Source organism: Columba livia, chromosome 5, assembly GCF_036013475.1.
Source record: "Columba livia isolate bColLiv1 breed racing homer chromosome 5, bColLiv1.pat.W.v2, whole genome shotgun sequence".
Taxonomy (NCBI): Eukaryota; Metazoa; Chordata; class Aves; order Columbiformes; family Columbidae; genus Columba; species Columba livia.
Window position 1 is genome coordinate 55254554 of NC_088606.1, and position 27177 is coordinate 55281730.

Below are 27177 nucleotides of genomic sequence, written 5' to 3' on the forward strand. Positions count from 1 at the left end.
CTGCCAATTATTTCCTATAAGCTTCTACTATTATTTTTTTCCTTAATCAGACAATTGCCATGTTACTGGATGGAAAACTGAAGTTTATCCTTCCCTCATCCCAAAGAAATGTTTGTAAATGCTTTTGCAAATATTGTAATTCAGTTTCAGTTACACTTTAAGGAGTTTAATTAACATATATAAATGTGTTGATACCTGGGATGAGAGACACAATTGAATTTTAAAGCACCGTTTTTGCCTTTGCCTACTGGAAGACTGCACGTTCATATTAGGTGTACATAAAGGATGGGAGAGGCATAAGAATAGTGAAAGGAAAAAATACACCATCTTCTCCTAAGTGTTATTTGCAAGTCTGGCTTTAGAAAACAAAGGATCATATTAAAAAAATTTACTTGGCATAAAAGCTAAGACTCAAACATAGATGAGTCTGCTAAACAGAACAGTTATTTGCATGAGGAATTTCTAATTTTTTAAATTCCTTTAAAAATTTGGACACAGAGGAATCATGACCAGGTAATTTTTGTTCCTATTTGGCAAATGTGGGTATGTTTTACTAGGAAGTATCCTGCTCTGTAGTAAAAAGTTCAAAGGTAGTACATGTTTCAGTTCACTCAATACTTTCCAGTAGCTTTACCGTTCCACTGACTCTGGGAAATGTGGTCTTAGAATAGGCTGCACATTAATTTTAGAATAGATTGCGGTTCATTTTCTTGTTTACTCACAATTTTATGCTTACACAGTGCTGAACCCTCCATAAGTTTTCTTTCCCATCCTTTCCTAGACATATATGCAAAGAAATGTTTTAATGATGGTTCTGTTCGTGTGAGCTAGATTATTTCTTGGTGGTCTTTCCCTATATTTGTTTCAAATTTCTTGCCTATGTAAGCTACTCTTATTCCATAGTTCCTAAATAGTTTGGCCTCTTTATTTGTATTTACATGAATCTGATCAGCGTATTTGAGGCAGTGAGGACTTTCCTCTCCCAGCTTGTTAGCCTGATTGGTAGTGGGCTTCTAATCACCCAAGAAACATTGTAGAGTCCAGTATGAAGCACTGGGTATATTGGGCAGATGCCATCTCAAATATACGTTGAACTTAGGAGAAGATTTCTAAAAACCAGTTTGTTAGGAGATTGTTTCTTAGGCTACACACCAGCTCACATAGTCCAGCTGCTTGTGAGCCGACTAGTTCTTTGTTTATTTGTTCTTTCTTAATTCTGTGGCAGGTTTGCTGGCCAGGAGTTGCTTGGGAGATAAGTTAGTTGCTAAGTTGCCCATGCAATTTGTTATAGGTTTGTTGCTCTTGAATTGATTATGAGTGTTGCAGTTTGTTGAGACCCGTAGCTCCTGCAGAACTATAGGTTGGATGAAGAGGCAGAGGAGAGATTCAGTGCTGTGCTGGTTCTCCCAGGTCCCCTCGCAGCATCTTCCCAGGAAACCTCAGTACTGATACTGAAGTCACACTGGTGACCGTGGGTGGAATCCTACCAAAAGTAGGAAACTACAGTGCAAATTCTGTCTCAGTTAATTATCCAGATTATTTTTCATGGTGAACAGAGAGAAGCAGAGTGAATAGTTTTAGATGCAATTCATCTTGTCCTAAAGTAGACATTTAAAATGTCAGATGAATTGTTCCCTAAAATGGCTGTTTCTCTCCATTAACTATAAAGGAAATGCATGCTGATGCCTAGAGTGTAGGCATCTGAAGCGAGATGAGGTGAATCACTCTCTCTGAGGCTTGAGGGGAAAAAACAATTTTCTAATAAACGTTGACATTCTCAGTGTAGTTTTGGGGCTTAGTAGAATTTGGAACTTTCTTGATTTTATTCAGAAGGTGCATCTGTTTAAAGACATTCTTGAGCAACCCTTTTCAGGAAACAGCAATTACATAAAATGGTGTGGATTCTTATTGATACTTTGTATGCATGGAAAAACAATAGTACTCTTCCCTGACACTCCCCTTTTGAAGAGATTACAAAATATAAGTAGCACAGGTGCCAGTTCCATCTGGGCAAGGGCCTATTCATGGCACACCTACTTGAAATAAGACACTGTGTTCTCCAGGATGCAGGAATGGGGCATTGCTGATGCAATGTTTTCATCACAAGACACACAGTGTACCACTGTCATCTTCTGAGGTAGAGTGTTAGTTCTTATATAATAATTTCTGTGAATAAATGCATCCAGTTTATTTAACCATTTAAACAATTAGAAACTACTTCAGATGGGGCTTACGAGATTTCTGTCAACCACATATAAAAGTGGAAATAATCCATATTAAATAAAACACATATTTCCCTGGACACCTACTAGGTTCATTTGCTGAGAATTCTAATTGTTTGTTATTTAATATTTACATTGTGTTGTATATTATTCATCCATTTAATCATTTTAACACCCGCTTTCATTTAGTTGTTGATTTTTGGTTTATTTTGTTCTTAAGACAATTTACTGGAGCACCTTACTCAAGACTTGTTCTACATCCAAAACTTTGTCAACAATCTGTGAGCAAAGAGGACATTAGCCAGGCTTAGTATAAGAAAACTACATAGGTATTTCAAGAGTACTGCAGTCATTAAATGTTCTGCTTAATCGTCTCATGTTTTCTAAGTGAAGGTAGTATTACTTTCAGGGTGTGCACGTTGGGGAAAGCAGTTTTGTCTGTTGGCTAAAGGGAATAGGAATCTGGAGTTGTTCTCAGTTCTGTCTCTGATTATCTGAAATTTGGCAAATTGTTTCCCGTCCCTCAATTCAAATGTAATGTTCTGAGAATCTTAAATGAAAAAATTTCAGATAAATGTAGTGTGTTATTACTTTTCAGCTCAAATGTTCATAATGTTCATAAACACTCTCCTACAGAGGAGTCCATAGAAATGGGAGGAAATCTAGTATGTCAAATTAAATTCTTTGTTCTGCAAAGCTGTGCAGAGGAATTATTGCTTTTAGTGGAAATAAAGTTGATAAAATACTGTAGGGCAAGAAAGAGCTCACAGATCAGTCTCCAGGTTGATCCAGATTTTAAGGAATTTCATTTTTTTGTTTAATAAGTATTCATTCTTAAAGTAGAAGGGACAAAACGAGACTGTTTCAAGGATACCTCTTTGCCTGTGCTGTGAAAATGAAAACTTCTAGGAATAAGAGAAAAAGCTGTTTAAAGGAAGAATTTGGTGGTACATCATGAAGGTAAGATTACACTGGAGGAAGGGGCTTACATCTGTGATCTCTAGAACTGTTCCAAGCTTGAGAATCACTCGAGGCCCTGAAATCCCTGAGAATTCAATGCCTCATTGCTGAATTCCGTCCTTTCAGAATGAGGCGTGGGGAAAACTTCTGACCCCACCATATCCAGCTGAAAGAGCGGGTTGCATCTCACTGGTGCTTGGAGCGTGTTGCTCCAGGATTTCCCTCAAGCAGGAGTGGTGGTGCTACTGTGGATTTAAGGGATGAAAGTTTGAGGGCTGCCCTCCTCTGGTGGGGAAGCTTCCTTAGGGTGAGTCCTATATTTTTTCTGAAAGCTTTAAAAGGGGCACTGGCTGTTGAGCTATTCTGCAAAAACCTGTGATGGGTATTACAGTGACAGCTGATCCAAACTGATTTCATCCATTTCCCTTCACCTTATTCCTCTGTACTATGTTCAATGCCATTGTAGAGCATTTCGTTTTCTGTTTGAATCAGTATGACTTCCATTGCATAGAAAAATTGTCTTCCTCTGCTTTCATAAGTATTCTGTTTTAATTCAGCCACCAGAAATTATTCCTAATAGTATATTTTTTTTCTAGTTTAAATCTATACATTTATGCTGTTGTAGTTTCATATTTCTTGCATTTTTCTGTTTCAGTCAAAAAGAGTGAACATGATTACCAGGATAGTAAAAAACAAACAAAAAAAGAATAGTAACATAAATGTTACAACTATTTAAACTGTCCTTGAACAGGAATCATTTGAATTATACTTAAACTTAAGAGGCTGAACCAATGAGTCTCTCTTCTTATCCATGATTAACTACTGACAATTCAGGTACCTGGTGAGCTGAATAAGGACTATCTCTTTATGTGAAGTACATGTCTAAAGATCAGGAATAATTACATTCCACATTAGCCTTCATGGCCTCCCTGACCTGGTTAATTAATTTTTTGCTAGGATAATAATAGTAGAAATAGATTTAAAGATATGCTTTATCATTAAGTATGTAACTGACCTCCAATATTAATAGCTGAACCTTTCATTTATTGCCTTTTGGAGATGGGTTAAAGCTCCTTGCAGTGAGCTTGCTGAAAATGCACAAGATGAAATCTAGTTAGTCAGTTCAGTTCCGCTCTCTGAGGCTTCTTTGTAAACTGGATTTAGCAAAAAGCAATTGCAATGCTACTGTTCTGGCACTAGGGAATATTTTCCCCAACTTTTTTTTTGTTATTGATCATGAAACTTACCCCCTTCCAGCAAGCTCTGAACAGGACCAAATAAAGCCATTGAAAGCAATTTGATACATCTATTGGCAGCGGACGCAGATCAGATATTCCCTTGAAAGAGAGCGAGAGTTATAAACAAAGCTTAGAAGTCTAGGAATAGCCCCCAGCTTCAGCAAACCCTTAAAATATTTTGTAATTGTATCTTCAATCATGAATTAGCCAGGAAAAACAGACCTTTTTTGCCTTTATATTTCACTGCTGTATGCTGTTTTTAATTGCCCACAGGCACACTGTTGTGATCTTCTTTGGAAGTTTAAAACCAGGATAAAAATGCAAATCTAATTATTTCTTTTATCTAATCTAATTAACTTTTACAAGTAATGATAGCTGCACTGTAGCCTGCATCAAACATTTTAATAATGATGTTTCTGGATTAAAGAATAGGTAAAACTACTGTAATTTATAAGCAGTCAAGATTATGGCAGTAGAAAATGTAAATGATTGTGGTGGCTTAATAAACTATAGCTACAGTTTATTAATTTACAGTAGGAAGGATACATTTCCCTTAAATTCCAGTTCACTCATTAATTGGCTCCCAACTGTCATTGGTATCTTTTTTCTTTTTTCTTTTTTTTTTTAACAGTTCGGTATTAAAAAAATCTACGTCCCCTCTGCAATGCAGTTGTGTGCACATGGAAGAGACAAATGCTGTTCTGTGCCTGGAACTTGTATAATAGTTGGCTGCTAAATCCTTGATTCAAATTCGGGGGGCTCTGCTGTAGGCATGGCATCACACTTCTGCCCAGCTCAAAACTTGCTTAGTTTTCTTCAACAGAGAAAAGATAAATATGCTAAACATCAAGATCAAATGTTTCATATTTTATTTATTGTTACACAGCGGCTTGCTAATGAGTTATAAAGTCCATATTTGATAAATACCCAAGGAAAAGATCTGTTACAGGCCAGCTTTTTCCAACCAAAAAAAAAAAATCTTTATTGCTGGCTGGTTTGGAATTTTCTCTGTCAGGTGTGTGGGAAGAGCAGCAATGTGGGATCCTCACCTCCTCCCAGCAGTCTACCCTTTAATAAATATTCCAGCAATGCTCCCTATCCTCTGTTCAGTCTCTTCCGTACTAAAAACACTTTGGCATGACAGCATGGTGGTAGCCTAAGCAAAAAAGACACACTGCACTAAAGGTTTCCCCTTGTGTGCTGCTCCTAAGCTTCTGCTCTTGCACCTTGGTCTCCCATTTGCATGGATCCTGGTAGCTGCTGTGCCCCTGGCGCCCTCAGCCCCTGAAAACAAGATTTATCCTGGCGAAGGAGAAAGTAGTTCTGGATTTGACTGTTGACACAATCCTTAAAACTGTGTGCAGTCTTGAGGTGGAGGAGTGGGCTTTTAAAAATTTTTACTGTGACCTTCTAAGAGTTAAATTAGCTTTCCTGCAGTTTTCTAATTCACAATATGGTGTTTTTTAAATTTTATTTTAAATAGCTTTATTTCATCTACCCGAGTCTAAAGAAATTGTATTTAATGCAAAAATTAAGCCTTGTGTATCTCTTTCATATGACTTCTCTAATTATAGAGCAGTAAATGGTAGAATAGCATATGTTAGCAACATGAGCAGCAGTCTATGAAATGAGCTACAAGTTAATAAAATGATCTTGTGGTGGTGTTGGCCAAATGTTAGCACACATGTTTCGGAAAGTCATATTTCAACAGACTTGAAGAATAGGACTTTGGCACACGGGTGCTGAACATGATCTGATGTGTGGAAATTAGTTAAACCAAAGTAAATGTCATTGTTTCTCAGGCTCATGTTGGTGCAGAAAATGATAGTAGCTGCCCTCCCACTTTCCCTCTCCCACGTCTGTTTTAAAATTGGAAATGAAGGCACAGGCATCCATCCTTCCCAGTTCAAGAACTGCTGCTTGGTTGCTCTGAGCGTGTTGTGTTGCAATCTTGCCAGTGGCTTACGGGCTTGTTCTCAGCCGTGCCCCTGTCAAAGCCAGGGGCTAAAATCTCATTGATTCTATTGAGCCCAAACACTCATTTTACAGCCTTTGCTTACAGAAGGGCTTCAGATTTGAGCCCTGTTAATTTAGGGGGAGATTATATCAAGTTCTTGAATAACAGTAGAGGATCAAGCAAATTTTTGCTACCCACCTGTACTGCTGCCCAGGGGTCACTCTCAGCTGGTGATCTGCCCGTTTCAACTAAGCCTGGAGTGACATGCTGTGGCAGTCTCAGTGTTTGCTGATCCAGTCTAGTTTGGCAGGTATTATGCCCTTCTGAACCCCTCTGGTGCTATTCCTCTGGTAGTACAGGTCTGCATCACCCTCTCTGTCAGTCTGCATAATGCAATATTTGGAATAATGCACTAAGAATAAAGTATTTGTTTCAGCATAGAAAACCAGTATCCTTCCTAAGTGGTATGTGCACAAAGTAAAACAGGTAACTGGGAGCAGAGATTGCGGCCAGTGGCAGCCTACCAACAGGGCCAATCCTGTGAAGTCTAGCTTGCTTGAGTAATACTTGCGTAGCCAATATTTGATGACTTGTATATTGAAGTATTGCTCACGTAAATGGGCTTTGCAGAATTGAGCACCTCATATGGGGGAGACCTGAGAATATTAGTATTGTGCTTGGAATATCAAAGATACAAATGAGGTGGGGCTTTTAGGGCACGTAATTTGTTTTATTAGGCAAATGTGGAAAAAACAGGCTACCTTTTGGGCACACCACCTTTTTTTTCAGGTCCTACATCAGAGTTACATCAAAACATATCCCAGGACTGACCGAAACTGCCTAAGATATTGACCTTTCATTTCTAATTAGTTACTTTTTCAGTGATGATTTTTATGATTGACAACCATGTGATGGCCAAGAGGGAAAACAATCAGGATTTGCTTTTTTTTTTTTTTTTTTCAAAAACCTCCACACTATTTGACACACTCATCAGGAGATAGTGAATAAAGAAAATAGTTAATAAATGTTGGTATTGAAATGACGTGATTTATGGAGATATTCAGGTATACAGGCAAGAGTGGAATGTGATGATATCAGAGGTCAAAATCTCTGTCTGCAGAAGCAGCTATTTGGAGGAAAATGATGAAGTACAGCCCCACATAAAAAGGCCAAAAGCATTTAGCAAATACATTGCAAAGTACTTTTGGAAATCTCACAGTAAAATCTTAAATTTACCAGATGGACTAAATCCTGACCTAAAGAATCAAAATGTGTTTTAGTTGTAATTGGGGGAATGTTCCAGAATACAAGTGTATTACTGAATCAATTTGAGCATTAAAAACATATTTTAAATGTATTTATTGTCATGACAGCAAGGAAGAAGTGCATTTCTCTCTGAATCCATTCAGGAATTATGAATTCACATAGAGAAAGTAGTAGTGTGTGCAAAATGGTAAATGAGCAAACCAGATGCTGTTTAACATTTGCTATACGTTTGATGGCATATATGTAAAAGTAAAGTGAATGAATATGTCTGATATTGGCTATGTTATGCAACCAGCTAATCCAGACACTTGCAAAAACGTCAAAGCATAGCTCTCAAGCAAAGGTGAATGGCCTTGCCTGGAATCTGATTTTAAGTCATTGTTAATGTAGGGAAAACCTGGATAATGCCTGCAGTTTACACCCTATTTCCTTTTGTCTGTTACATTGGAATCCCTTCTCCCCAAATAATTGGATAACATAGTGACTTGTGTTGTATGCAAGACTTTTGCCTGTTTGAAAGAACTAGTCTTTCATATAAATCTTGTATATATCATCTTCAGCAAGTTGGGCATTTGCACAGCTTGGGTAAATTATGTCTATATTGAGAATCTAAGAAGTTACACAGTGTGCATTCCATACTTGAGGGATGGGAAATAAAAATTGATATACTGTGCGACACATGATATAACACAGTGAAATATCTTTTAAATTCCAGAGGGATGCACTGACATCACCACACTTAATTCACATACAGTAACTCCCACAAAATGTTATTAATTTTAAATTGAAGTTTGTAATCATTCCATAAAAAGAAAATAAATGATGTAAACAGTATACAATGGTGCATTATGAAATGCTGAATTCATCTTATTCACCCACCCAAAATGACAGTATGTTAAAAAAACATTAAAGTTGTAACACCAAATAATAAAAGCAAAGAAATTCACAGTTGGCGGTGAAGTGTGAAATCCATCTTGAGGCACATCACCGCCCCACAGTATAGAAGGGCACTTCTGAGTTAGGGAACTTTATTTTAAAGTAATGTATTAGTCATTTTTATTCTGTAAATGAGACACTAACCAGTTGGAGGAACATATAGTTAGTTTAAAATCTGTTTCGGGTAGAGGAATAAGTGGTGTGGGTACTTGCTACATGTAACAAAGTTGATAGTGCAATGTATACCTAATGGCTTAAGCACAGACAGAGATTCCTTATTTTGCAAAGCAATTTATATAATATAAGTAGAGAAAAAAACTTTTCTCAGAGGAGGAGTCATGGTACTTTTTTTTTTTAGCTCTGACAATGAGTGATTTGTATGAAGAGCTCTACTATCACATTTCTAGCTTTGTTTTTTCCATTTCATTGGATTTTATTGGTAATATATTTTCAGGCTACTCATCTCCTCTGTAGCTGCATATCTGAGTGTCTCATGAGCTGAAGTGTATTATCCTCACAACACTCTTTTGAGGCAGAATAAAAACCATACAGATATTTGGGGGCATCTAATTTTAGATATCTAATTTCAGCGACAGAATTAGGACTTTTGGCTCCATATATAAAGCAGTCCAGGTGCTGTGAATTACTTTCTGTTGATTAGACAAGGTTCCTAATTTGAGCACCTAAGTGAAGTTTCCTATGTGACTTGATCCAGTTCTTATACGAAATTTGACAGACCTGAAATCTGTGGTTTCAGAATTCATAGGCTGGTTCTCTAAAATCTTGGTCATCTCTTTTATCATGACTTTCTGTCAACTTATTCTGATGGAGCTTTTAGCCACAATGAATCCACTTCAGACAGACAGAGAAATATTTGTTCGTTCCTCTCACCCACTGTCCTGCCTCAAATGAAACCCATGTCAGCCAGCCTGAGTCCCTCCTGTAGTCGAGCTGCTCACCAGAAGTGCAGCCCTCGTCATACAGAAAGAGGCACGCGGAGAGACTGCTCTTACTGAAGAAGTCTGTACGTTCCCATAGCCATGTATTTTCCTCACAGATGTGGAGCAACTTGCATGACTGTGAAACGTTCTTTGAGCTGTGGCTTGTTGTGGAGAGAAAATAATGTTTTGTTCAAAGAGTGCCTAGATTACTTGGCAGTCCCTCGTATGTGTTGTAGGGCATTCAAAAACTTAGTTGAAACAGCCATTAAATAATGTTTTTTATTTAATCAAAATGGCTGCTTCTAAATGGAGGTCTTGCATGCCACATTTTAGGCCAGAATATATTTTTACAGCCAACTTATAAACCTCTGAAAAAGGAGCCTTATAATGGAAAGGTTGACACAACATTAATTTTAGTGTTGTAAACGAAATGGTATAATTTTGGAAAAAAGCCTTTATAGCTCTGCTAAGATATTAATTGCAGGAAATTACAGCATATCCTATTAAAGTATTATGTCAGTGGCATACATAGCATATAACACCTTTGCATATTCTCCCTTGTTTTCACGGCAACGTTTTGCATTTTGATCTGTAAAGAGTCGGTGGATAAAGTGGCTCAGAGTTTCTGATCATTTTTGCTCAAAGGGGAAAAAACCAACCTGGGTAATGCTTGCTTATGGCCTACTCTAGAAACAGATCTTCTGTTAAACCAGGCACATCCAATAAGGGTATTGAGGAATGAGCCAAATTCTGTTGAAATGAAAGCCTTTGTTTTGTGAGTTTTGGACCAGAGATTTTAATTTGGACCCAATTCTTAATACAAATTTGACTTTGTCAGACTGTTTCCAGAATGGCAACTACTTTTGTGACTTCTTTTTTTTTCCTTTTTACTGATAAAGGCTTCCTTTTAATTTACAGAATCATTCCTGACTGTTACAACTGCATAGCAGACTCAGTCTCTTACCTTTTTGATTTTTGTTCAGTTAATTATTCAGAAAGGCATTTTATGTATTCTATAAATAGTGGAGGAGAAGCTGTAGATCCCTATTAAGCTGAACAATGTAGATATGTGCATTGCATTGTATAGTTTTTTTATTCCTAAGAAAGAGCTTATCTGTTGCATTTTTACCACTTTGGGGATTGCAGGGGCATGGTATTATAGTATCATGTTTTCTTTACAGAAATTTGCTCTTATAAGGAAATTATTTGTTAATGTCTTTCTTTTAACATACACTGAATTGTAGCCTTTGAGTATAGTCTAAGTTTGGATGTCTTTTAACCATGGTTGCTATTTTTAACTAGGGTGAACTCCTATTGCAGTAGTTTCTTCTGACTGTCAGACCTTTCAGGACAAGGAGACACATCTTCCTATTTGTAAAGCACCTTTTGAGGTGATGATCCTAATAGGCACTTTTCTTTGCTTCATTGACACAAATTGTAGTGAAAGATCTTAATAATAACATCATTAGTTGGTTTGGGGTTTTTTAATATACAAATGCGACCTGGAGACTTGATATCTCTTTTCCACTCTGACAGCAGCGGAGCACGTGCAATTCTTGACACAAAAGACGTCCTGAGTGTGGTACAGTAGATGAGATTTTAACAAAATGGGAGAAAAGGCCTTCTCAAAGATCCCACTGATATGCAGTGCATTGGACAGTTAATGTTTCCCATTAATTGCAAGGCTTTAGCATATAACCATAGAATATATCTGGTTTTACTTATCAAAACCAGAACTGCTTTTTCTCTGCCTGCTGAGCAGGGAAAACTCCATGCTGTACCAGTTTCTTTTTACTTGGGGCTCCCAGTATCACCAGGATTAAAGCTGTCAGAACAGTCAGCCCTCTTTATTTTGTGGTTTTAAATACAAAGCGTAATATTGTTGCTTGAGAAGTGGCATGCTTTCAATGTGTTAGTTAAAAATTGCCGAGTGGACAAAACAAAAAAGATCCCTGTTAATAGCAGGCATTGAAATATTGCTTTCACCATTTGGGGGAAAGAAGATACAACTCTGCACTTTAATTTGTTTTTATTCTACACCACTTGCTTATCTTCATTGGCTTACTCCTACACTCAAGTATAAGGAAAAACTCATGCTCAACTTAGTGAGAGTTTTGCTTCATTGAATGCAGTGCAGGGTGCCATTTCCTCAGCTGGTTGTTCATTTTCTCTCCACTTATATCGTTCTAATACTATAAGTACAGAATTAGGCCCTCTTTTTAAAACCAAGAAGAGCTCACATGGAAATGACAGCATTTCATTTTGCCTCCCCCCCCCTTTTTTTTTTCAATTCACTTTAAAATATTTCTCTGTTCTGTGTGTACATTTGTATTTGGGGATAATTGTGCCCATCCACCCCAGAGCACTCAGAGGTATCTGATATATTGTATACGAATATTCTTGTCTTGCATGTGTTTATTCTGTTATCACTTTGTGCACTTAATATTTTGTTTTCATCAGAGTCCTTTTTGTTTTATCCAGGATAGTATAGATGCATCTTTCTGATAACACTTTGAAAACTCAAATGGTTTCCTCATTATATTACTTTCCTGTTTTGTTTATTTTAATTGAGAAAAGACACTCTTCCTAGGCAAGGCTACACATCTGTCATTTTCTTTATCCTGTTTTACTATAGTTAAAATATGCATACCTTTTAGACATAACTTTAAGAAGAGAAGAATATACTAGTAATTTATACAATAGACACTGATGATTATTGACCATTAAAGAGTAATAAAACATTTCCTGTGTGAAATAGACGTAGCATCAAATGTCTTTATTTCTGTCAGTAGGTGTTTCAGGTTTACTTCACATATCTGAATGTTATTATATAAAGTTAAAAACCTGGCTACACTCTCGCAAACATAGGTCACCTCTTAATAAATGAATGGACTTGCAAGCAAAAGAAAAAAAAATACTTTGAAGAAAGTCCCAGGCTCATGTGTATATTAACCAGAGCAGATGAAATGATTTATTGGGTTTTATACACAATCTGTAAAGGGTAAGCATTGCTAACAGAATGAGTGGCAGCCTCAGGGAGCTGAGTAGCCCCCAGGGACCAGCCTTTGTTCCTCTGGACTTGACAGGCATGTGTCCCTGTTAAATGAGGGCTTAATTTCTCTCATATGTGCACAATTTCCAAGCTCAACAAAGGCAGCCAGGACTGCAGCTATTTAAAAGAGCCAGCTCAGGAGGAAGCATTCCTGGAGAAAGGGGATGCTAAGGGGCTAATTACTCACCATAGATCAGCAACTGTTTTTTTTTTTTCCCCTAAGCAAGGTTTATTAACATGGAACTGCCACTTGCATTTTACATAAACATACATTAAAATTACAAAGGTGTTATTTCTCTTTGTGAAATAGCCATTGTAAAGGTCTTGATGACAAAAAGAAGTGTGTTCATTTTTTTCAGGCCTGCAATGAAAGTTGTCATCTTTAAAGCTCATGGAAAGATTTTTTTTTCCAAAAAGTACAGAGAACTTGATTCTCCAGTGTCTTCCACTTCTTTCTCAGTCTTTCCTTATCTCACAAATAGTAAGAGTCATCCTCAGTGCTTACTGCATTCATGTAAATATGATAATTAATATTGTCCAGATAAATAGTTCTGCATATGAAAAGCATATTAATATTTACTTAATTACGTATCTAGTGTGGTATGCTTTTTAGAAGCCTCTCACTACATTTTTAAATATGTGTTTAGACCCAGCAGACCTGTAGGGTGCCTTTCAAGTACTGTAGTGCTGCTACTCCATAGGAGAAGTAGGACTTTCCTCCACTTTTCCAATGTGGGGCTTGGGTCACTCCTGTGTTACTGGCAGTTGGCGTTCTCTGTGGAGAACTGGACAATCATTTGACAGAGTGAGGTAATTATTATTATTATTTTTTAAGTGTGGAAAACACATTTATTTTCTTTGGACGTTGTTGCCAAACTGTTGTTACCTTCAGAGAAAGATGAGCCACTCCAGTGTTTGAAAATGTTGTCACTATTAGCAAACCACTTTGTTAAGAAATGTTACGTGGCTTAAGGCTTATTTCCTGTTCTGAAACAAACAGGAAACTTTCTTGTAAAACATGCAGCCTATTTGATTCTTCTCCATGAGAACATACTGATCCTCTTAAAATTAGAACCCAAACAAGTGGAAAAAAGTGTTCTCCCATTGCTCTGTGGAGTCACGGGCTGAAAGGGCTTCACTGTGGCATAGGAGGCGGCTTTTGGACGGGTGACATCAAGGCTTGTAGCCTATGATCATGACATGGTGTGTGTGCATTTGTGAAAACTGAGACAGCAGTAGCAATTATAGAGCGATGTCAGTAGCAGCAGCTTGCTTTCTGGATTGAGATGAGCCTTTGAACATGAAAGGGATAAAATTCAGAAAAATTAAAACCAGAGCATCTAAGGAGGTGCTGCTTCCAACATTATAAATAGAGTTTGTACAGGTAATATTACATGATAACCCTTTGGCATAGGTCCCATGAAAACTTGGTGAGGTTGCTCCCTGTCCAATGTTATAGATGTAAATATGTTTTATGAATGGATCCCTTTTTTTTTGTATTGGCTTGTGTTTGTATTCTGTTTGTTTGGTGTTGGTTTTTTCTTTTTTTTCTGTTTTTTCAGTGTCATAGGTTGATATTCAGGCAACTTCAAATCAAAACTGAATCAGCCCAATTTGACTGTTTTCTTCATCAAGTTATACATTTAGCATGAGAAGGAAGACTTAATCTTTCTGAGGTTAGGATGGTAAAGTGAGGAATGTTTTGTCCTTCTTTGCATGGTTTCTTTGCTGAGTAATTTTTGCATGGTGACCTTATTTTAAGTTTTCACTTCAAGTGGCCACCTTTAGAATCAATATATTTTTATATTATTATCATTATTGTTATATTTCCAATGTAATGATTGCAATTATCAGAACTGTTTTGGAAATTTCAGGTGATAATTTTAATCTCTCCGATCTACATTAGCAAAAAAAAGTAATTCAAAATATGTTAGAGAATTTTTTCTTTTTTCCTAATTCCAGTGTTTCCGATCCAAAGTACAGGTTGCAGAATGCAAAGAATGAAGCTGGTTGCAAACTTTAAAATGCTTTAAATCATCCCTGAGCAGATAGTGCTCTAGCTATATGAGGAATTAAAGATTTTAGAGGTACTATTTAAATGAAAAATATCTGTGCGTTCTTTCTAAGAAGAATGGAATGGATGGAGGACTAGTGGAACAGCACGTAGGACTCTTGGTTTATCTACACTTTCCTTTCAAGACTTTGCTTTTTCATGCAGAAGAAGGCAATAACAGTAATAGAAAGAGTGCAAAGCTTTCTTAGGTTTTGTTAAGAGGTTTTTGTTTGTTTCTTTGTTTGTTGGGGTTGTTTGTTTTAATTCATTATGAAGTAAATAAACTTATCTGTCTTTTCACTAAATAGAGGAATTCTGATTGGCTAGAAGTCACAAACCTGATGCAGATCCTACATACCTCTGTGCAAATGAGGGGAAACTCCACAGAATAGAAACAGTGCATCTGCCTTCATCCTCATAATAGATTTACAGCTGTCAAGGCTTAGAGTCACCCATTTATTTCCTTTCCCTAGAGATGACAACGTATATGACACTTGATGAACTGCAGCTTCCAGGAACATTCAGATGTTAATGCTACAAAGGCCTATATTGCAGATTGAAATCTTGCCTGGATTAAAATTCTGCTTTGGATGAAGTTAAGGAGCTACATATATGCAGGGGAATTTGGTACTGCTATAAGGCTCAGAGAAAATGGTTTAACCTGGATTCCATGCAGATTCTGACTAAGCCTTTCTCTAAAGATTTGTTTCCATTCTCTGGAGGAGGAGGGGTTCCTCACCAAGAGACTTTCTTTCCATCTGATTAAGAGAAAGCACCTCCTAATCAGAAAGGAAGGTCCCACACAGATTATCTCCTTGTCATGCTATGACAGGACCCAGATTTCACTGAGGCTTTTGTGAAGAGCTGTGGAGAGTATTAAAGCCATGGCTCCACAGTACTTAGTGGGTTTTTTACAAAAGAAAAAAAGAAGATGAACTCATGCTCACTGTTTCCAGCTAGGAAAGAACTTTTATTCCTTTGCTGCATTGTTGTCTGGTTACCAGAATGAAATGTTAATCATGTAAAAGTAGCGTATCAGTCTACTGAAGAAAGAAGGAATAATCAACACTTCTGCATTCTTACTATCTGAATGTTTTGACTCAGTGTTATGCTTCTCCTCCCCACTTCTTAGATCTTTTTATGTACTTATAAACAGCCGCCTTTGTCTTGTGGGAGTTTCGTTACTCTTTTGCAGCTTACTTCCATAAAATGATGTAATTAATTCAAATTTCAGACTGTCAACCTACCTGTTTCCCATGTTTGTCATAGCATTTAGTTTTAAAGAAAAACAAACACAACTCACACACACAAACCCCCGCTCCCCCAACAACAACAATAAAACAAAACCAAAGAAAAACCCAAACAAATGAAAACCCCCACCCACACAAAACCAAACCCACTTTTTACCCTGACTTCCTACAGAAAGAACTTTTATATAACTGTGCTGCCAGTCTATCAGAGTTCCACCTGAATAGTTTTTGGACACGTTATGTAATTTAGATAACCACATTTGAGACATAGGAAGGCGCCTAAAACGTATCCATTCACTAAGTCTCATGAAAGTTAGTGGCCCTTATAAACTCTTTTAGGTTTGCCCTGGAAGTAAAGACTTCAGTTTAAGCTCTTCTCACGTTAGAACTTGAAGAAGCTACTTGGGAAAGAGATGTTAAAATGCCCTAACTTCAGGAAAAGTTTTGATCTGAGCTTATACTGTAAAAGACTGCAGAGAAGCAAAATTCTGAGTTTGTATCTCATGCAAAACCATGAGAGACAAACATTTATAAATTACATTGCTTACCAAAGTATAATACTTGCTCTGGAGATGCACACGCTTCCCATGGAAGCAAAGCCTTGGGTACTGACCAAAATACTGTCTTCTTTCCTGCTTGCAGAGGCTCTGCATACATCAGGGAAAACAGAATCAAAAAGATTTCATTTCTGGTGATATATTTCATTTTATCCTACATATTTTTCTGGGAATTCACCAGTTAGAATATTGTTTGAAGTTTCAGTGATTTGCTTTGAATATGCTGCACAATTTGAAGGAAGACCTTACTGGGAGATGTTACTCTAAAGAAACAGCCAGTCTGTCACTTGCTGTAGCCCTCAGGTTCTTCCCTTTGTTATGTTTGCACTGTTGAGGCTTAGTTATCAAGTTTTCCGTTTCACCCACAGGAAGTTTTGTGAAACATATGCTTTCTAAAATTCTGGTGGCAATACTATATATTTATTGACAATAGCCCTATCTAAGTTAAATTTATGGAACCCACTAAAACAATTAAACTTTAGATGCATGTAGACTTTATATTTTTTGAAAAGAAGTTTCACCTCAACTCATTTATTCCTTTTCATATTGCTCCATACTTTGGGAGCAAGTATTCTAACCAACTGACCAGCAGCAGAAGGGCTTTTATTTCGTTAGGGTATCACAAAAGTAAGAAGGTTTGAGAGTCATCTGTAATATCCACATTTAATCCATAATTTAAAAATTATTTTTAAGTAATTCACATAGAGAAACAATTAGCTTGAAAATATACAGAGCTATTTTTGTATATCTTGGAAAGAAGGTGTAATGGATCTGGACAAAGCCTGACACTTTGTCAAGTACTTTATTGTTAATTTTTCTCTCTGACCTATTATATTTTCCTGACAGTTTGTACTTTTTTTCTTTTTTCCTTGTGTTCGTTGATACGTTTATGATCAATCCTGTTTCTAATGCAAAAGGCTTCCTAGTTGTATAACCACATCAGTCCAGTTCCCCATAACAACTCACCTGCATTCAATCATCTTGCTCCGAGGGAAACTGGACAAACTTCGTAGCCAGAAGTATTAGAGGAGAGAAGTATGGTGTATTTGAGGAATGACTGAGGGGATCTGTCTGTTTCATTCTGTGTGATGCTTGAAAGAGCGTCATGTCATGAAAGGATCTTAGAAACTATATTATAACCCTCAGAGGAAACCTCTTATTTGCTTCTTCTCTTGGGCCAATAGTTCTAGACTGTCTTTTGTTGGCTGAGTTCATGTGCTTTCCAGTCCTGTTTCAGGATTTCTCTCCCATTTATGTGCCTAAACTGCAAGTGTGTCCCACAGCCTGGTGGTGTGTTATCCTTCTGAGGGAAATGTGTTGGTGTACGCCATGGCCTCCATCCTCCTCAGCTCCTTGGCCTTCTCTTGGAGGGAAAGTCTAGATGTAAGAGGAGTGGAGCAGAGCCCAGTGTCCTCCTGATATGGGGTCCAGACTTAATTTGGATGCACTCTCAATGAAGGACTGTATAAGGAACATGTGAGCATAGGATCAGTCTTACAGAGGCACAGCAAGACATTTTAACCCTCATATTTAAACAAGGCCTGTCTTAAAGTATGTTTTACTCAGCACTCGCTCAATTATCATGTCTTAAATTTTCCGGGGCTCCTGGACTGATACTTCACGGATCAGAGCCATCTTTCAGTATGACAGGAAGCCCTACAGTTCCTGAAATCTCCATTCATCTCAGCAGAAAATGAAGAGACCAGTAGCTGTATGATTCAATTACCTCTCAGTTTAGTGAGTAAAATAGTTTCACAGAAAAGGGCACACCAAAGGTAGCAAGAGAGCAAGCGTGGGAGCCAGTGCCTGGGAGGAGAAAGGAGAGGGACTGAAGAGGGAGCACTGGAGTAGGAAGATGTTCCACTTTGAGGAGTGAGGTGTTGCATTGTGCAAACTGCACTATAAGGTGGGGTTTAAGACTGCAGGAGCTCTAAACTTTTTCCTTGGGAAATTTCTTGTTTCAAATGTTGTCTGTGGCATAGTCAGTAGCGTGAAGAGACCTTGTTGTAGTACACAGCAACAACAACAAAAAAGCTCACTTTCTTGAGCTGTCAGTTTTGCAATTGGAGTAGAAAAGGAAGATATCACATTTGTATTGTTAGCCTGATTGCTTCTGGAAATGAGCTTATGTGTATACCACTAACTTCTCAGCCTGTTGGTTGATTTCAGCTGAAGTTGATAGAAAGACAGACATTTCAAAGAAAACTAAGTTCCCACAATCTTTGTGGAAGCAGACGGTTAGCTTGAGGTGAAGGATTTTTTTCCAGAGTCCTTCATGAAAAGCTGCTGTTAGACAGTTTGTTGTTGAATGAGAGAATTCAAACCGGGCAGAGTCCTTTTACATAACCCAACCGCAGAAAAATCTTCAGTTGGAGCTTTCACCTCAGTAGACAGTGAAGTCAAGTGCCTGGAAGTCACAAATCCATTGGGCTGTATTTGCCCTTAAACTTGTGAAACTTCTTGTGTCAATCATTATTTTAACAGTTTGCACTCCAGAAGCAAACATGGACTGACCTGGAGATATTAACTGTCGTTGTTTGATCTATGACCTGTGACCTGATAGCAGCTCCAAAAGAAATCTAACCTACTTGGAGTAAATTTTGCTGCAGAAAACAATTCAGGACTCGAAGACAAGGGAAATTTCTGTCAAATTGCGGTCTTCAAGTGCTTCCTGTAGTGAAAGAAAAGTCACGAACTGAAAAAGTCTGATCTTTTGGTTTCCATTCAGTACTTCAAAGAGGGATTATTGGTGTTTTAGAGAAGTACTTAAAATTCATATGCGAATGCACAGGGGTATAAGTGAAAATAAGGAGTAGCAGTAGAAAAAAGTTTCAACACCCTTGAGTTTGGGATAGCTTCTTTAACTGAAAAATCACAAGTGGGTTATACACACATCATACCATCAAAGATATTGAATTTGTTTTGGCGAAAAAACATGCAGAAATATTAAGTAGAGTGATGGGAAAAACTGGAAAAACTAAGAAAGTTCTGAATAATAAAAAAGACACTATTTATATAGGTCATTCCTTTATGCTGACAGAAAGTTTTACTGGGGAGTAGTTCTAGTCTTATATGGTTACGAGAACATGATTTTCTTCTGACTAATTATATAATTAATAGGTGAAGAATTTTAGGTAATATATTGTGAGAAATTTACATAAAGCATAGATAGAGTGCAAAGGTGGGAAATAGATACAATACATATCCATGACAAACCTTTGTCTATAGTGGATGTCTTTGAAAAATCCTCTTTCCTCTCTCTATTACTTCTTTCTACCCTTTTTCCTTTGTTTTCTCCACTCCCCTCATTTCTTACTTGCTGTTGAGAAAGCCTGCTTCTGTACATGCAATAGTATCAGGTTAATATTCATAGACACAGTTATAGAAAACATGGTTATGGCACAGTTGTTTAATTCATTCATTGTTTAAAAGAATTTTGAAAACGAAAAGTGTAATAAAAAAATCTAAGTATTATATTGAAGAAACTGAAATCCCTATGCAGTGAAGATGTTCTTAAAAGATGTGTTGTTAATGATCTTTCATTTTAAAATAGCTTTATTACATCATTTGTTTCTTGAATTTAAAAAATAGCTACAGATGATTTATACAATCACCCCCAAATTCCAGCGGTTTAGTTCTTCTAGATACTCTGGGTATCCTGGGTGGTATAACTGCACATCTAGTTGCATTCTTACTGCTTTCATACATACACACTGCATAAACTCTGCCCAGATGTACTATATCAGACCGTGCTTTTATCAGGGATAACTGGTGACAGTATAAACCATGAGAAAGAGAGAGATTCACATGGTTTCTACACATCACCAGAAAAACAAGGTTAAAAATACAGTTTAGCGGTGTATAGTTCTGGTGTTGCTGGTTATTTGTAGCAAATGGGTACCAGTGAAAGACAGACACAAAAAGCAAAGGCTTGAGATTTTTCTTCAAAATGCTTAAAAATCTGAGCAGTTGGATAGGAAATATGGGACACAGAAGTTCATTGCACTGCTAAAATTAGCAGAACTCCTTTTAAAACATATAATCCTTTTTCTAAAAGAAATAATAAAAAACCCATCTGTGCTTTCCCTTTTCTTTTCTTCCTTGAAATTTCAGATATTGACCACAATTAATTGCAAGACACTGATAGAGCTGAACTGAGGGTTTTAGGCTATTTGAATCGTATTGGAGTAGAGTAAATCCCATTCAATATGTTGGAGGTTTTGTCATGGTGTGAATGACCTTAGACTCTTCAGCCACGATTGCTTCTGAGAAGCAAGGGATGTCCCTCTCCCTAAAGAATCAAAACGTCTTGCTAGATAAGACTAAAAAGAAGGGTTATGGAAAGGAAGTTTTATTCATCCTATTTCACAGACAAGAAACTCAGACACTTAAGTGGCTTGCTCAGCGTCTCACAGGAAGCCTGGGTGGAGCTGGGAATTGAATGCAGATAACCTGAGTCTTGAGTGCTTGGCTCAGAAGACCACTTTAACATGTTTTAGAATGTGGCTTTATTCATTTATTAAGCAGGGGCTGAATGACGCAGAAGATATGGGCTGGGGAACATGCTAGGTACATAATATATCTTCAGTGTATGTATATGGTATTTTATAGGAGAGTATAAACTCGGTTGCTGTTTCAGGCATAGGTTAATATCACTTACAGAGTGTCTCAGTACACTGAGCATACATTGGAAAACACTAAAGAAAGGGAGTTTTTAGATTGCTAATGATTTCCTTTTAAGGAACATGTGACTAAGGGCTGAGAGAATTTGCTGCTGAAACTGCTTACTACAAGCCTTTGAAAATTCCCTGTCTAGTTATTCACATAGGAAATATCTGGTTGCAGGCATACTTGGCTGTGCAGGCTTCCATGAGTACCCCGTATTTATAAAGCCTGTTCATTCAGGCCTTTGAATGGGAGCAGTTAACAGAAAGAGAGTAATTTTTGTGAATTCTTTTTAAGTATATAGTGAACTTGCCTCTTGACTTTTGGATTTGATGCTTCATTGTGATTCATACAAAGTACAAAAACCATATGCTACAGAGACAGATACATAGAGATGAGATATCACCAGTTCATTTAAATTTTAGTATCACTGGTTTTATTTTTTTTTCACTAGCATTAGTATTTTTACTGTGTACTTGCCTTTAAGTTTTCCAGCTCTTAGGCTGTCAGTTCAGTATCCTTCATGAAAAACTATACTCGCTTAAGGCTGTATTCTCAAAGGCTTTTGGAAAGTGGCCTGGAAAAATGGTTTGCACGCCTGTTTGCACTAGCAAAATCCCAAATCGTGTCTGTTAGTGAGTGTGTGTAAGCCTCAGTTCTTTTCTATATTTTCTGTAGAACTTGAGAAATACTTTATTACTACTATTCTATCAGCCAGCAATACTAATCTGTTGCTGGAATGATTTCAATTTCACCATTAGAAAGATCAATTTGCATGCTACAGACTTAACTAGAATGTATCTAATTGTCCACAAACTGACTTTCATGTGAGATTGGCATGATCTCGGACTTTGGATCAGCTAGTTGTTGCTCCACTTTGAGTAGTTCAACACAAAAATAAAGAGGTGGTTGCACAGATCTTTGTGAAATTATATCGACAACTTTCCTAGAGCTCTACTTTTTATTTATCATTTTCACTCATGGAATGGTTGAAAATAAATTTTACGCAAGATAGCTATCAGAAAGATGTATGTTCCATTTGCTGTGGAAATCAAATGCAATTATTGCTTTCTAAATATTATTAAAATATCTTCAGCATGTTACTGACATATTTTAAGCTCCTGATCCTTTTCTGACTGGCCTGGTTTTTACTCCACCAACTTTCAGGGAGCAACTTATGGCAAGAGCAATTTATTCCAACCATTTCTTTTTGGGTGACGTTGAAATAATTTTGACATCTAATCCCAAAGAACACCTGCAAATAAGGTACCAAATTGTTTAGGTTAAAAAATTTACACCTCCATTTTATTGCACCTGAAGCATGTGGATCCCAAAAATTTGTTCATATTTATGAACAGTTTATGAGCAGTTTTATTATATCTGCTGAGAAAGGATAATAGATGAACACAAATATATAGATATGCAGAATTTAAAGTACGGATTCCAAAGGAGTGACAAGATCAAGATTTTCTGTCCTTTTGCGTTTTGGATCAACAATTTTGAATGTAACAACGGTTTGGAGATTCACATGTAGGCTAGTTGTATCCATATATATAGGCAACTGAGAGCTCATATTTAGGGAAAATCATATGCAAAAAATTGCCAAGATAAATCATACAAATTTGCATAAATAGTTCATGTTTCTTACCACATTTTCTCTGCCTGTCTTCATGCAGGATATTAGATGCCTTCAGAAATTGTTGTGCTAACTCTAAAGTACAAAGAATTCTACATAGGTCTTGAGCATTTCAGCTTAATTGTTATCTGTATAGCTCAGAGGAAGAGAACCGCAAGCATCTAGTATAAATGAAGAGGAGAAAAAGAAGGTCTAGCACCAGAAAACTGACAGAAGCATGAGCAGCTAATTGCTGTAGGCTTCATACATCTTGGAATGACCTAAGGGGATATCAACAAATCACTTTCCACTGGGGCATAGTAATAGCAATGGCATAACAGTGAAATCACTGGCAAAAAGTAGGGGAAAAATTCTTTTAAAGTATTGGCATTAACATGTTAGTGAGCAATTCTTTTTCCATTTTAATGGTTATTAATGTGTGTGCTTGCATCCAACATCTGCAAAACCTCCCTTCCCACTTTTCTCCCCAAAAAACAACTGGTGGTATGGTAACTAAATTTTGCATGTCTATCTCCGAGTCCCTTATGGCCGTGTGATCCTGAATTATTTTTTCTGATACTGACACCCAAAATGTATGTTATTTGGCACCAGTATTTATACATTTTTTTCCCCCCAAAGTGAAGAGAACAAATGAAAAAAAAGAGTGATTTTGGTTTTAAACAATTACAAATTAGCTTTCTTTCTTGATCATATGTTCCAGGTTGCTCATTTCTAAAAAGAAAAAGAAATGCAGTGTTTAAATAAATTAATTAGATCATTTTGCAGTCATTGTTGAAAGGCAGCATGCAAAAGAATTTGGAAATATCACTAGTAAGGACCATTCTTCCATTCTTTTCTGTTTTTGCAGAACTCTCCAAACCCATAAGCTAAACCAATTTTTGAATGTGATGACAGATATGTTTCCCAACAATTCTATTTGGCCAATGCTAAATATTTAGTGGTAGATTTTAGATTATTCCCATGTTTTGTTTTCTCATGGGCAGTATTGAACCTCAAATATATCATCAGGATCTTTGCTAGGTAGCTTAGTTTAAAAAACAGATTTCTCCATGATTTAACTATAATACTGGTTGGACAGCATTAGCTGGGTAACCATATTGCATTGGGAAAACAATGCTGTCTTCCCCTCCTCCCCTCAGGTACCCACACATTTTGCCGACAGCTGTTGCCATTGTAATAATGAGAATTTGAACCTTTTCTAAATCAAACTTCTTTTTTTTGTTACAACTGTCTTTAGCCACTTTTAAATGCAGCTGGTGCCAGCAGTTACAGCATGGTTTTTGGATTCATATGGACAGATTTTGTTGTAGTTGTCGATCTTAAAGCATTTATTTCTAGTGGATCTCCAGCATCACATCTGAAATTTGTTTGCAGTGGACTCAGACAACAACATAATTTTATAACACGGTTCTGAAACATTCTTTACACAAAAAGCCCTCTGTGCTTTGCGAAGAAACTGTGGCTGACAGAGCTGTAGCACCGTTGCGTTTTAAGTCTTTCTTTAAGGGCGTTACTCTTTCTTTCTCACAAAGACAGGAATACTTGTGTAGAAGTTCCCCATTTGTATATACATATATATATATATATTTTATTTTTTTTTCCTGAGGAGTCTAAATGGGAGAAAAAATCTACATCTATTCAATGACAAGTCAATGGTTTCCCGAAGTTTAACTACGAGACAGTGTTGCTATAGATCCAAATATTTTATATATTAAAAAAAAATAGTCAGAGATGAATAAAGACTACAGAACATATATCAAGACAGTCCATTTTTAATCACCATTTGTAGGTGCAGATGTCTCACTGTTACAAAATCTACTTTTGAAATGCTCTTTTATTTTTAAATGATCCCAGGCCAGCTGCAGGTACAGCCATATTTGTGGTTTCCCCTACATACTGAATGATGTTCTGTAGTGGGGTCAAACGCTCTTGTGACATTTAACCATTGGAAACGAAAGAAAACATTTGTGGTGTGAAACAACAGCACATACTTGACCCTCCAAAGCATATCCATTTATAAATGGATAAAAGTGACTATTTAAAGTTGTTTTATAAGGGGACCACTGTGCCTGCCGAAAACCCCTAATTTACTGTTTGAAAAAGCAAATGATGTGTGGGTACAAGAACACGCATTTTTTGAAAAACATCTGTGGTGTTCCTTGTGTTTCATTTGATCTTAGTGGTAAAACAACAAAACCGAGTTTTAGAGGGACATTGCCGCCATCCTATTTTTAATTCCCCGTTATGTGTTAAAATAACCATTAATTTGAAGTGAACAATGACAGCCTTGCTTTCAATGGTTGCTCAGGTATTTCCTTTAAACCAGTTTATAATTTTACAGTTTGTTTTTTGTAAGGGGCACAGCCCTAGATGTAGATTAGGGAGCTGGTGGTGACTCAGTCACATTCCTTTTCTGTTCCCTGTTTGCTGTGGGGAAGAGGATGAATGAATAAAGGTGTTATTTCACCCTCTTTTCTGATCTCCTTACATGTACTGCAAGCCGCATGAAAATATCAGTTGTTTGGTCAGCCAGGACTCTCCATTCTGCCCTCTGCCTTCTTGCGAGCTCACAGGAGTTGGCACGAGGTTGTCATTGAGAGTGCTACTACAAGGAGGTGTGCTCACCCCATCCTTGTTTCCCCGCTCAAGCAAAGCAAGGCAATGACACTCACCCCCTTTTTGTTAAATTAATTTTTGTCTTTTTAGTGCCTTTGACTTCAAGCATAATTATAGCCTATGAATAGCTTATAAATATTAGTAAGCATCAAAATGCACTGGCCTGTGTGGAACTCTCCAAAGGTTATAAAATATGAGAAGCTGATTGGATCTTAAGCAAAACAAATCAGCAGTAAAATGTGGGTTGGGGGTATGAGAGATTTTCAGAATGTATTTTTAAACAATCTGGACGTAAACAGATTAGTTGAAGGCAACTTCAGTAAAGATAGCTTTCTTAAACAACCTACAAGCATTTTGTCAAAGAAAGCTGAACTATGACTAATTCAGTGAGTGGTATGAATTATTAGGTGATGAATTTTAAAAGTAGTGTCCAGATGTAAATAGTGAAAGCATCCAAAATATTACTCAGCAGCTGCAAGAGCTATAGGAAAAGCTGACATGACAAATTTAGTCATTTCTTAATCACTTTCGTTAGGCAGTATTGTCAGTTGCAAGAGGCAAATTTTCATCTCGATTTACGCCTATAATAGAAATGGCTGAAAACTGAAAAGTTCTCAAAACTATTTACTTACAAAACACCTTTTAGGTCATTTTAGAAGCTTCCTATGATCTAGCAGTAATGTTTGTTAAACATGGGAGTTCAAAAACTACACTTTTAAACAGCTTATATCAACAAAGCAATTTTTTCCACCTACAAAGTGACCTTAGGATGTGTGCAAGTGTTAAAACCTGGCTTAAGTGTATTATTTACAGCTGTATCAAAATTTATTAATTAGTTACCTTTAGTTTAAATAAAATTGATTGTTAAAGCAGAAAGTAGAGCTTGGTGTGAATTCTATTCTGCAGTAGCTTTCAGATAAAAGAAGCAGTGACCCAACTCATTAGCCCTTTGATTTAATATATTGACACTTGGGTACGAATAATTCCGTTTAGTGGCTTTTGCTTCCCAGGGATCAATTTAATTAGTTATAAAATGTGACTTCATGTCAGGAGCCAGAAGAAATGCTGACGTTAAATAAAGTCATACGCAATTTAAACAATAAAGCTATCGATGCCTGGTTAAAAGTTAATGATGCACAAAAAATGGCTTAATAGAGACAACCTCAGCAATGAAAGTGATGGTAGGAAAATTAAGCTAAGTGGATGAATGAGAAATGGTGATGTTGTTGGATTGTTAAAACAAATTCATGGATGGCCCGATGGTTCATTTCATAGTACTGTGTGTTTCTGATTTAAATACATGTTTGAGGCTAACCCTGTACTTTCCTATTAGGAGTGACAAGAAGTGGTCTGAAACCTTTCTCCTTTAGATTCTAGAAACAGACAGACAATTTACCTGTGTAGATTCATCTTTGATGCATCCCCCTGGGATATCTTGGGATGACCCAGTATTAACCATAATGACCTCCTATTATAACACTGCTAGTACTAATATTTGCACAGTTGGTTGATACCTCAGTCAGGATCAGTGTCTTATTATGCTAGGTGCTGTTTATATACTATACAAATAAGATGGGACAGTTTGTGCCCTGAAGAAGAGTAGAAGCTCACATTAAGGCACTGTATCCTTTCAAAACCCATTTAATGCTGTAGATGTAATCCACTTATGTTACCTAAGCAGAATAAGGAGGTTTAGTGAAGAAAAGAGCAACCCACAAAATTGTTTGAGGTACAATTAATCTGTTTTTCCTTCTGTTGCTCCATATGAACACACAGATGCACCAGCGCACTTCAGGAATTTTGGTTCCATTGTTTTCTCATTTTCTAC

General features: G+C 37.0%; 1 protein-coding gene across 17 annotated transcripts in view; it reads left to right on the plus strand.

Moving 5' to 3' along the window:
- The window catches only part of SOX6 (SRY-box transcription factor 6), a 384531-nt gene that overhangs the window by 234555 nt on the left and 122799 nt on the right, over positions 1-27177 (plus strand). The gene's annotated exons all lie outside the window — the stretch shown is intronic.